The sequence below is a fragment of the Diospyros lotus genome, chromosome 7, assembly GCF_014633365.1.
Source record: "Diospyros lotus cultivar Yz01 chromosome 7, ASM1463336v1, whole genome shotgun sequence".
Classification (NCBI taxonomy): Eukaryota; Viridiplantae; Streptophyta; class Magnoliopsida; order Ericales; family Ebenaceae; genus Diospyros; species Diospyros lotus.
In genome coordinates, this window is record NC_068344.1 from 26,794,509 (window position 1) to 26,804,254 (window position 9,746).

Genomic DNA, 9,746 nt, shown 5'->3' on the forward strand with positions numbered 1-9,746 from the left:
TTTTGAAATTTGACAACATCTTCTGGATACTCTATTTGAAATTTTTTTATAGAAATCAAATATTGCCACAAACTATTTAATCTACTAAAGTATTGAGTAATGGTCGTCTCACTTTTCTTTAAACATTCTTTTTAAACTTGTATTGAGCTTCCTTGCCTATTTGAGATTAAACTTGAAAAATAGTATTTCAAATTATATCTATAATATTTAAAAGTACGTATTTGTGCAACACCTCACTATTTTTTAAGATATTATTTATCATCTAAATATGTTGTGCCATAGATTTTAAAAAAAAATCGTTCACCTGAGCGTGTTTTTAATTAATAAATATAAATAGGTGTGTTTTTAATAAATAATTCCAAGTAGAAGTATTTTTTTCAAGAATTAATCATGAATAAATAATAAGAAAATAATTAATAAGACTTGTAATGTAAATATTCATGATTTAGAGGTAAAATAGTTCAAGAGAAAATATGACATTATTCCTTATAAATAGCATAGTAAAAAAATGAGAGAGAATTTTTTTTAACGCGTTTTTCAATGACACTTTTTCTTTCGGGGAGGTATCTTAAAGAATCATTTCGGGGAAAAATCCTTTAAGGAAGACATTTCCTTTCGAAGAGTCATCCTAAATAATCATTTTGGGGAAGGATCCTAGATAATCTTTTAGAGAATGTTCTTTTTTTCGGGGAGGCATTCTAAATAATTCTTACAAGGAAGAATCCTAGAGAATTCTTTAGGGAAGACATTTTCGTTCGAGGAGGCATCATAAAGAACCTTTTCAGGGGAAACATACTAGATAATCCTTTAGGGAAGACTTTTTTCTTTCGGGAAGGCATCCTAATAATCCTTTCGAGGAAGGATCCTAGATAATCCTTTACGATAAACATTTCCTTTCGAGGAGGCACCATAAAGAATCCTTTCGGGGAAATATCCTAGAGAATCCTTTAGAAAAGACATTTCATTTTAGGGAGGCATCCTAAAAAATCCTTTCGAGAAAGCATCATAGAGAATCCTTTAGGGAATACATTTTCTTTCGGGGAGGCATTCTAAAGAATCATTCGGGGAATGATCCTAGAGAATCCTTTAGGGAAGATTTTTTCTTTCGGAGAGACATCCTAGAGAATTCTTTTGGGGGAAGCATCCTATAAAATCCTTTAGGGAAGACATTTTATTTCGAGAAGGCATCTTAAAAAATCCTTTCGGGGAAAAAATCTTAGAGAATCATTTAAGGAACCATTCTTTCAGGTAGACTCATTATAGGGAAGACATTTTCTTTTGAAAAGGCATTGTAGCGGCCCTCTCCCAGATAATCCCACTAGTAAAGGAAATTTGAAAGGAGGTCGTCACAAAATGGATACAAGAACAATAAACTCAAAATAAACACCATCTAATTTTTTTTTTTTAACTTGCTCACTAATCATTAAGAGCCAAAATAAAACATCTTCACATTTGCTCACTATCAATAGGAGCTCAAATAAATATTACACACTCTTTACATTATCATCTGGGGCTTACTGCCCATACATTTTTCAAATAAAAGGGCACTAAGGTTCTAACAACAATTTGAACCCTCTATTTCCTGCCCTCAACATTACACCCATAGATCTTGAGGCTGGGACATCCCTGTACACAACTAAACCCGGGCTCTAGCCTCATTGGACTCGCCCTTAGCAATAGCTTACCCCTTACCTGGAATGACAAGAATAAGCAAGGTGAGCCACAAGGCTCAGCAAGTATATATTTCAACATATAAACAATGGAGTCAAGGCATGGATAAACCAAAATGAAATAGACTCGACTCCCCAAGTACGAGTAACATTTCCCATTAGATCCTATTGTTATTATCATTCCCATGCCATTGTCATTTTGCATTTTATGCATCATTTCATTTCTTAATCATTATAATCATTTCCATGCCATTGGTATTATGCATTTCATGCATCATTTCATTTCTCAATCATTATGATCATTTCCATGCCATTGGTATTATGCATTTCATGCATCATTTCATTTCTCAATCATTATGATCATTTTCATGCTATTGGCATTATGCAATTCATGCATCATTTCATTTCTCAATCATATGATCATTTCCATGCCATTCGCATTATGCATTTTATGCATCATTTCATGCAGCATATCAGCCCTCAAGGCCTTTCATTCATATGCATGCATACATATACATAGAAAAATCATTTAGCCATTCACTTGGCTTGAGCATCGCCGACCGGGTCTATGGCCACCTTTCCCGCGTCAAGCGCTCTTTAGGATATCCCTTTTCTCAACCCGCGGTACGTAACCGCCACGCAAAATAATAAGTGCGCAAATAATAATACCATGCAGTGCTCATGTAGGTTTCAAGTAAGCATATCAAACATGCTACATTATTAGCAATGTTTTCCTCATAATCATCATGCACATTTAGCCATTTCAAGATTATCTCCTCACATGAGCCAATGGTATTTTCATCACATGATTTGGCATCGTTCATAGAGATTCATTTCCATACCATAAATGATAATGTCATGAAGTGCTCATGAAGGTTATATCTTCACATGAGCTAATGATATTTTTATCATATGATTTGGCATTATTCATTGGAATTCTTTTTCATACCCATTCCCCAAGGTCAAATAAATTGATTACATGAATTCACCATTAAAACTCACGATTTTCATTTTTAATTCCCACCATTAAATAACTTCCCCATTTTTGGAACACTTACATATCGACGAGATGATTTTTGAGGCTAACTGGAACATCACAAGAGTTTTGGGGAAGACTTACAAGGGTTAGAAAAGAATCGGACCACAAAGAAAGGATCAATGCATTCTGTTGGTTGACCGAATAAAAGAGTTAGTCAACCGACTGTAGGCTTGGTCGACCGAATAAAACACTTGGTCGACTAACAGGAGCTTAAATTGTCACTTGGTCGACCGACTGAAATCACTTGGTCGACTAACAGAATATAAATTATTACTTGGTCGACCGACTAAAATCACTTGGTCGACCGATTGAAATGCTTGGTCGACTAACAGAATATAAGTTATTACTTGGTCGACCGACTGAAATCATTTGGTCGACTAACAGCCCACTTGGTCAACCAACTAAAACACTTGGTCGACCGACTGAACCACTTGGTCGACTAACAGAAGGCGAAACATATACTTGGTCGACCGATAGAAATGCTTGGTCGACCAACCAAAGAACAAAATACTTACTTGGTCGACCGATCAAAATGCTTGGTCGACCGACTGAAGAACAAAACACATACTTGGTCGACCGACAGAAAAACTTGGTCGACCAACAGAGGCCTGAAACTTAAAAATCATTACGACAACCCACAAAAATCAACACCCCAAGCAAGATACACCAAATCTTGCTCCTCTAACATTCCTAATCAATCAAGTGTCATTCCTTTGAAAATTTAGGGTGAACTAAACCCTAATGAAAACTCACAAAAATGACCCAAGAGAAAGAGAATCCAAACTTGCATTAACAAGAAAGAAATCAACGGGAACTTGCAATGTAAAAGAAAATAGAAGATAAACTTGCATAACTAAAAAGAGATGCAAGAAGAACTTGCCTTTGATGAAGAAAACCCAATGGAGAAGAATGCACCCAGCTACAACTTCGCCTTTGAAGCTTCAATGGAGATTGAAAATGGAAGAAGAAGAAGAAAGAAGAAGAAGAAGATGGTGAAGAAGATGGCCGATCGGGAGGATAGAGAAGGAAGGAAAGGAAAAGATAAGGAAAAGAAGAAGGCATGGAGGAAGGGATGGCCGCCCACCAACCTTCCAACCACTCCCTTGGCAATTTACCATTTTGCCCATCTCTCCTTTACAAACATACCACAAGCCATTAAACCCCTTTTGGTCATTTACCTCTTTTTCTTTTCTTTTTCATTTTCCTTTCTACTCCATAATATCTATAAATTCATTTATAATAATAACCATTTATGAAATTCCCTAATTGCCCTTACCTTTTTTCAATAAAGCAAGGACCATTTGGTCACTTTGCATTTTACAACTCTTTTCTTCTTTTCCTTTTAATCCACAAAATACAATTATATATATATATATATAATTTCATTTATTAATTTTCATCTCTCATATTTTATACATGGGCCTAAGCCCAATTCAAAAATCCACTCATACACTTACATAGGCCCAAGCCCAACTCATTGGCTCAATTAATTATAATGGCCCATTTCCATTAGCTTACCAAAAAATGGCCTCAACAAAATATTAAGCCCAATGGGCTTCACAACCATACTACTTGCAATATACAAAATCTTCCCTTGGGCTCAACCCAAGTTTCCAAAGACCAATCCAATAATTTAATACATCATTTATTTATATAAATTTTGCCACATCAAGATATGCACATATATATATATATATATAATGCCCATGCCCCCTTTACTAATTGCCCAATTCATTTTAACCCCATGGGATTTCTCTAAACCCATCACATTCATGGACCTTAAACATTTGGCCCAAATGGGCAACCCAATTCATTAATTTAAATACATAAATTTTGACATTTAAAAATATTTTTCAACATTCAATTTATTAGAACAAATCTCCAAATCTTCACAATTAAAATATTAATAAATTTCTAGGCCCACTAACGGGTCGTTACAGGCATCCTAAAGAATCCTTTAGGAAACCATTTTTTTAGGAGACTCATTCCTTTAGGGAGTTTCATTTCTCCATAAACTCATTTCTCCAAGGATTTATTTCTTATGGGAAACATTATATTAATTCCAATGTAATAGATAGTTTCCTAGAAACATTCTGATAACTCGAAATCTTTAATAGGTAAGCCACCTAAAAGCCAAGAAGCTACTCCAGCAATTCGCCGTGAGGCCCACCTTCTCCCAGAGGACTCCCTAAGCTATTCAGTCATCCGGGAGATTCTTTTTACACCCATCCGAGTGCTCCTGACACGTATGTTCATCCCCTACACCTAGTAAAGTTACCATGATTAGACCATTTTTCGTCAAAAAAGGTACATCTTTATATTCATTAAATACATCCTTTATTTATTGTAACTATTTTCCTACATGTACTGATTTAGTTATGGTTTGCATAGTACAATAGGGGTAAAGAAAAATTATAGTGAAGTGGTGAAATACATAGAGATTATAATAAACACCAATGGTGAATGCACTTTGTAAGTTGACATTGACACTAAGAGATGAAAACTAGGGAAGTAAATGAGATTAGATGCCTAATAGTCCTAGTCGTAAATGATGGATATTAGGCATTGTGTGTTGACCCTTGCAATGTTGTAGCTAATGTGTTAAATATTCCACCTGAGGAGTATGTTCTTAAGAATAAAACTCAAATAAATTGATGGGGTCCACACAAATTATGGAGTATGTGTGTATCTACCATTCATCAATTAGTGCAATAGATCCTACTATTAGGTGAAAACTAGCTCACTTTAGCAAGTTTGATCACTCCAATGTTTTGATACATTTGACACTAATTGTATGAGGCATTATTAATCATTAATTTCGTGTTGGCTTAAGATTTTCAATCCCACCAAAATTTTATAGTATTGTCAGCATAAATCTAACGATTTCTTTGGTAAAGAATTATGTTATTCTAAATGAAGCACGAGAAAGCTTGGCTATCCCTTCCTTAATGTCAAGGATTTGGCATTCAATGTTCATTTTTCGAAATATAAGCATTATGGATTAGATGTAGGTCTTGCAAATAGCTTGTTGTGGATTTATTTTCATTTGGAGACTTTTTCCATGATATGGGATGAAACACAAAATTCTCAAGAGCTTTGATAAATTTCATGCATTCTATATATTCAAGATTGTACTTTTTTCTCTTAAGGTTGGCTTCAATAATTGTGTAGTTATGTTATTTATGAGTTGTCTTTTAATACACACTATTCAAACGATTATTAAGAACACATTATTGCTAGGATAGGATTATCATTTATTTTGTCATTGTTAATTTAGATTGGATTTGTTAAAGGTTGTTGGCATTGTCATTTACTTATGATTGATTTCGTCCACTATATCAAAACTTGAAAGATAAAATAAAAACTCTACTCATGCATCTCCATTTTGAATAACAAATGCTCAGGTCATTGTGTGAAATAAGCTAAGTTTAAGAAGCTAACTAGAAATGATCGAATGGGAATAACTTGTAAGTAGATTATATATTTAAATTATTTAGTTCACATGTTCTAATTGAGTATCATATATATTTGCATTTAGTGGCGGAGTCACATATGGGCAATGGTAGGCCATTGCCCACCTTGAATTTTTATTTTTTTTTAGAATAGTTAAAAATTAATTATTAAAAAAATAAGAAATAACAGACACCATCTCATTTTATTTTGTGTGTGTGTTTATATTCATGCATTATTGCTCGTCTCCAAGAAAATAATAATATATATATATAATATTAAAAGAAATTTCTCAAATAAGCTTTGACATGACAAAAGAGAAAATTTGAAAAAAATAACGCTTCCAATGAAAGCTTGTGAGAAATACTGAAATAGAGATATGGGGTTTTGAGTCTTGGACTTTTGAGAAAGCTGTTGGTTGTTGTAGTCTTTCTTCTACAATCTTCATCTTCTTCGCTTGCCGAAAACAACAAGCAAGTTATTTTTTTGCTCTGCGTTCTTTTTTCTGGTTTTTGAATATTTATTTTTTGTTGGAATCTGTTATGGGTATTTATCACTTTGCTCTGCGTGGATCGAACCCAACATGATAATTCGGCCCAAACGTTCAAGGCCCAATAAATCAAACTAAGCTCATTAAAGCGAGCTCAGATAGTGCTAAAGCTCGCTTTAACACTATTGGCTATTGCAGTCCTTCTTCTTCAATCTTCATCTTCTTCGCTTGCTGAAAACAACAAGCAAGTTGTTTTTTTGCTCTGCGTTCTTTTTTCTGGTTTTTGAATATTTATTTTTTGTTGGAATCTGTTACGGGTATTTCTCGCTCTGCTCTGCGTGGGCCGGACCCAACATGATAATTCGGTTCAAACGTTCAAGGCCCAATAAATCAAACTGAGCTCGTTAAAGCGAGCTCGGATAGTGCTAAAGCTCAGGGTCAAGCATCGGGGCCAAGCGAGCTCCCGGTAGCACCTCTAACTCTCTGGCATATTCAAACGGTCCCCAGCTACACTCTGGACAAGTTCCCAGCAACCTTCATAGTTCGTCAGCTTAGCTCGTTAGCTCGCATCATAGAAGAGGCGCGTGTTGCGGCATACCAGCTAGCTAGGGGGTGCCCTGACTAGACCCCTTAGGCCCATTTCATTGGCCCATGCCAGTCCCATCCTGGCCTTCTTGAAACAACATCATTACAGCCGCATCTGAATTTCCAAACATCCCTCTTAGATCCCATCCGCATTAATGGAAGATCACATCCTCATTAATGAGAGTTTTATCGGCACCTCGTCGCGGCAGAGACACCCCCGCCGGCTACTCCATCCCATCGCCTCTACACGTACGGAGCAGGTAAGAAAGCTTTGGGGATGAAATATATATCAACCAGCCATCTTAAGGGCCAGTGGTATGTACACTGGGCAACTAACTGAAGAACACCTAATATTTTTGCTTACTCGCTCACTAACTCGAGCTTTGGAGTATCTTGCAGGGACGGGCCATCCGCTCGGTAAAACAGACCGGATACTTCATTATCAATCTCTTGGATTCACCATACAAGTGCGGGCTAACAAATCTCCATCGACCAATTCCGAACGTAGACAGAATTAAATGACATATCATTTCTATAAATTTGATTCTTGACTCTTGAAGCAGTTTAATATCAAGTTCAAGTTTTGATTTTCTCATTTACGAGTTGCTTTTGTGTTTTATAAGATACGATTAATATTAGTTTGCATTTACCAATATATGGATAAAACTAACTAAAATGCTTGTAATGTATACACTATGCAATCAATTGTTATATCCCACATTTGACAGTATTTAGTATTTACTAAAACATACAAATCAGAATAGCTATTTTTGAGGGTTCCATCATGTCTCAACTCCCACATCTGTTAAGAGTAGATATTTCAGAAATTATTTTTCTTCCCTAATTGTAGTAATTGTCTTTAAACTCAATATAAGATAGAGTATTAAACTTTCAACACAACATAGGAAAAAATTATATGTTCAAATAGACTATGGCTGCACAAATCAAAAGAAAATTCTCACGAGTGTTAACGACAGGTGTTCCAAAAAGGAAAGATATTTCAAAAGATGTCCAACAGTTATGGAGAGATATTTCAAAAGGACAACTCCATTTTTTATTGAAGAGTAAAATGTTAATAGAAAGAAATCTAATGTTACTCAGGATCAAATGTAAAATGTTAATAGAAAGAAATCTAATAATTATTCAAGCCGGTGTTTTAGGACATTATTGTAAATTTGGGAATTTAAGAGGAAGTATTTATTTATGTAATTTTGAGGAAATAAGAAATTTAGGTATTTAATTAATTGGGAGTATTTATGGAAATGGTAAATAAATTAAGTTAGTGAATTTCTGAAAATTTTGGGGTATAAGTGTAATAAGGGAAAATGGAGTTTAGGGTGTATGTGGAAGTTTTTGAAAGATGTGGGTTTAAGTGTAAATTTGGAAAATGACCAAGAGTCATTTTAAATTTAATTATGTGTGCATATAATATCAAAGGTGATGGTTGGCCAGATGGTTTGCGCGCGCGAGGATGGAGGCTGCGTCGCGTGTTCGATTCGCTAGGGGCTCTCCATGCGCTGGGAAGAAGGAAATTAATTTTGGCAGCAAGGGGCGCCCAAATCGGCGTTGTTTTGGGGCGCCAGTGATGGCCAATTGCGCGGCCACGTGGCGCACGCTAGCGCGCCCAAGCGGCTGCTCTCCCATGCCTTTGTTTTGCACGAATTTTTAGGCCAATTTGGCCATGTATTTTGGCCGATTTTTCTTGCGTATTTGGCTGCTATTTATGCTTCAAATTGAAGCTAAACTTGAGTTAAATTGGGAGCAGAACAGAGAGCTCGGGAGAAGAAAAATGGCGTGAAGCAGCGGCGAAGAATGGGACAATTAGAAGAAAAAAATTCAAAAATTAATTTTATTCCGTGCAATTGAAGATCCGAAGAGCGAGGTAAGTTAGTTAGCTTGTACTAAACATTTTCTACGGATTAAATCTTATTTTTAGGCTGTATTTTAGTTTATTTTAGTGTTAATATTATTTTACAGTGCGCGGGCATTTAAGGACAGAAATCTGCAAAATAAGGCAAGCTCTCTTTATCTTCTAAATTTCAGTGACCTCATATAACCGTAATAGTTTCGATTTTATACCGATTTAGTTAAGTTATCGGAGATAAGCGTATGAATTTTATATCGAAGCTTAGTTTCATTAGTAAAATTTATTAATTTGTGCAGCTGCTGAGCCAGGAGGTGGGAATCTGCTAGTAAAAGGCAAGCTCTTAACCCTCTCCTCCTGGTCTTTAATTCCCGTGAGAGACCCTGTGATTCCTCGTATTTTATCCCCTATCTTACGTTAATTCGGCACCTAACATTATTTGTTGAGTTATTATTCACTTGTTTTAATTTAAATTAAATTCGGGACTTATAGGATTTTATTTATTGTGTGCCTACGGGGGTTTGTACCGCCCTCATTCCTTTCAGAATGATGCCGAACCCAGCTTGGGGACTAGGTTCCTAGACGTGTGGATTTATTTTCAGTTTTCTCGGGTTTAATTATGGTTCGGTTAGAGCTATCGAGTAGTGG